The 3,742-nt window shown below is 34.6% G+C and overlaps 1 long non-coding RNA gene across 1 annotated transcript; it reads left to right on the forward strand.

Annotated features, from left to right (window-relative positions):
• The first annotated feature begins 698 nt into the window (after positions 1 to 698).
• On the forward strand, positions 699 to 1,651 carry LOC109587973 (uncharacterized). Its single transcript, XR_002187900.1, has 3 exons — positions 699 to 840; positions 1,208 to 1,290; positions 1,373 to 1,651. It is a non-coding gene; the product is annotated as an uncharacterized LOC109587973 (long non-coding RNA).
• Positions 1,652 to 3,742: the final 2,091 nt, after the last annotated feature.

Raw genomic sequence — 3,742 nt, forward strand, 5'->3', positions numbered from 1 at the left:
ATTTTTAAATTACTCAAAAATCAGGCAAAAGTCCCTGTACTATAGTATAGGGTCATTGGCCAAATCTTGCTGAAAATGAAAAGAGAGAATTCTCCATTTTTACAATTTTTATGTGATGCATATACATGTACATGTTATCAATAATTACATTATATACTATGTCCCAACTGAGAATGGACCGGAAGTGGAAGCAGCTGCATTGGAATTTGAAAAATGTAGCTACGTCACTAATGACGAATTATAATGATATTCATAGAGACATGGCCGATATTTTGGCTATCTTGTTTCACTCTTAAACCAGTCTTGTTCTTCCTGATAAGCAGTACAATAGCTGCTGGAGTCACCTAGTCTTCATAAAGGCTATCATTATCAGAAGATATTGCTCTATTAGCATTTAAAAGAAGAATTATCATTTTGGGCGCTCGACCACATGTGCTTATATAAACTATGACATCATAAAACGTCATTGCGGTTAGCTTTGGTATGCCATTGGGTTTATAGGGAGAACCCGGTTCTCAGGGTTCCCAAGGGCTGAGAGACCCAAAACCTGAGATCCTGAAGCGGCATTGGGCGACTAAGAACCTGTGAAAGTCTCATCCTTATCCCGCATTCCTATAAAAAGTTATTCCAGTTTTTCTTGGTCCAAACTCAGTTGGGACATAGTATAGCTAATAGCTTCATGTGTTATAATTATGTCCATTATATTAATTGATAGATCAGTAATTATGTTCATAATGATCCTGCTCCTTTAATGAGAGGAGTCACCATTGATAGTGAGGATAAACTAATCATTGGAAATGAAAATGGAGAACTTATACTACTGGACTTAAGACATATCAAGTAAGAAAAAGAGAGAGAGAGGGAGGGAAGGAGAGAGAGAGGGGGGAAAGAGGGGAGGGAGAGAGAGGTCCAGTAGATAATGCTTCCAGTGAACTGTATTATATGTGTTGTAATAATCGAATTGACAATGATTAACAAAGAACTAACAACAACGAAAAAGAGAGAGACAACAGAAAGACAAAAGAATGCCTTATATAGTACAGAGAACAGTCTAGAAACATACAGAGTGATTACAAAAATGAATTGCCTAGAAGTGTACAGAAAGTCCACATGAATGTTCTAGAATCTACCAAATACATGTACAATAATAATAAAAAAATAATAATCAATAATGTTAATTTACTGTTACATCAATATGTTTATACAGGTCACCATTAAAGACAATAAGATGATCATCATCACCAATATGTTCACTGTGTTATAATAATAATAAAGTATTAGTAGGACACAGTAAGTAACACATACTCCCTCCTCCTCTTTTCTTCTCTAAGTTCTGTTATATTTATTTTATTGCTTCTTATTTTTACTGCAGAGAATGGGGTGTGCATTAATTGGAGTTATAATGATGACACATTACTCAATGATCATATAACTGGTACTGATATTGATCCAATAAGTTCAATAGTGAGAAGACATCATGTGACATACACTAGTTCTAGGGATGGACGTGTACGTATGTATGAGAACATTTAAGTTAATTATTTATGTGATATTATAATTACTATCAAACATGTACTATTGATTGTGATTTGTGTTGCTGTTATTGATCAATGCTTTCATAAAGAATATTGCTCAGATGTGTAGATTCACATCATGTTAAGATTAATCAAAAATCAACTAAAATGAGTTATTGTTTTAAAATTAAACTAAAACTATAAGTACATAAAATAGTTTTACACTTAATCATGAATAATAGTAAACTTCACTACAGGTAGTGGTTTGTTAGGTTGTTCTCTTCTATGTATATCAATAAATGATTCTTTTTGATGTTTAAGAGTTTCCTCAAGGAGACTAGTATATTCAATTTCAAAGTATTCAAGTGAAGGATGGATAAAAATAGTTTCATATATATGTTGTACTAGTTGTTTCCAGATAGGTGCTATGTACAACTTACTGATGGATACACACTCTATCCTCAGTAGTCTGATGGCTGTATGTGACTGGAGCATGTTAGTAACAGCAGGTAGTACCTGTTCATAAAACAATGGTGTCATTATTTGTTCCTTCTCTTCCCTACTACGGTTACTGTATGACTGATCTAGCTTGAAGATCAATTCAAGCTCTGTGAGATTGTTCTTTTGAGAGATGACATTAATAAAAGTTCTTATCTCTTCATTTAGTGGAATGGATACACTCAGCTGCTTTAGACTGGTGTTGCGTCTGAGACCAGTTGTTAGGGAGGACAGGAATGAACTGGGAATGGTCATGTTATTAAGAATGTCATTAATTAATAACTTAAAATAGTTTAGTGTTTGGTTTTGCATTAGCATGTCTTGTAGACTAGTGCCCATACTGCTGTTGGTATATACTCTCTCCTCCCATATCTCCACACTCAAAGCTTTAAGTGTAGTATTGGTTTGTAGAATAGTAAATAGTTCAGTAGCATTCTCAGCTGTATCTAGTAGTAAAGTAAGTGCATGTAGACAGGGATGAGAGAGAAAGAGAATTGACAGTGGGTATTGTTCATGTAGTACCAGGCAGTGTAATCCTTTGATATGTTGAAGGAGTGAAATTAAGCGTGGATTTATAGGTTCAATATACACACCCAATTTTTGACCTATTTCTAGAGCATTCAGTGGTGTGTTCACCTCTACTATATTCAGTGATGATGATAGGAGGTCATCAGGTATGACTAATGAAAGAGCTTGTAGTGTATTGTTGTCCTTTAGTAACTGCTCTATTATTCCATCAGGTAGAGGAGAAGGAGGGTTATCATCATGATCAATATCTAGTGTTAATGACGTTATTGTTTTATTTCTTGTTATTCCTCTAATAATATTGATAATGATACATGTTATTTCCTCCATTCCACTATATTCTATTTTTATTTCTTGTAGTGTTGAATTTATTGCTATACATTTCTCAAGTTCAGTGCACTTGTCTGTGTAGTTGTCATCTGTTGGTATAGTAGGACTGTCCATCATTACGTGCAGTATCTTCAATTGAGGAAGATTGAGAAACTCTAACAATACAAGACATGGAACATATTGACCTGGATATAAATCACAATAGCACTCCTGAATATTGTATAAAAGTGATGATTGCAATAGTCTGTGCATTAATTCATCAGTGGGTTGTTTCAACCCTACCTCCAGTCTCTTACACTGGGTCTGTAGGGAAGAGTTATTGGTTAGTCCAGAAATGAAGACTGACATTTCCTGGTTAGATACTAACCTCAAGTGGATGTGATTCCATGTTGTGTTGGAATTGTTAATACAATAAGTAAGACACAACCAGTCAAACAAAGACACTCTAAACAGACACAGTGAGTGGTCATTAATTGATTGTGCTAATGCATGACATAATTTTGTGTTTCGAGATTCATACAAGAGTTGAAGAAGTATTGGAACATTGTCAAAATCATGAGATTTAACATGATCAAGAAATCTGATCTCAGGAATTTTGTGAAAGTAGAAGCGGTGATATTTCTCAAATCCAAACAATGGTTTTCTCTTACACTGCAAGTGAAGCTGTTGTATATTAAAATATTGTTGATAGTTCTCATGTTCAAGGTGAGTTAGACCTGCTACAAACCTCAGACACATTCGAAAGTGATCATCATCAAAGTGATCCTTAAACACTTCCTCTGTCTTCTCCTCATGCTTAGCTATCCACCATGCTGATAGAAATTCCTGTATACTCAAGTGAAGGAACTGATACTTTTCCTCATCATATTCCATGA

This window comes from Amphimedon queenslandica, unplaced genomic scaffold (genome assembly GCF_000090795.2).
Source record: "Amphimedon queenslandica unplaced genomic scaffold, v1.1 AMPQUscaffold_12356, whole genome shotgun sequence".
In the NCBI taxonomy this organism is placed as follows: Eukaryota; Metazoa; Porifera; class Demospongiae; order Haplosclerida; family Niphatidae; genus Amphimedon; species Amphimedon queenslandica.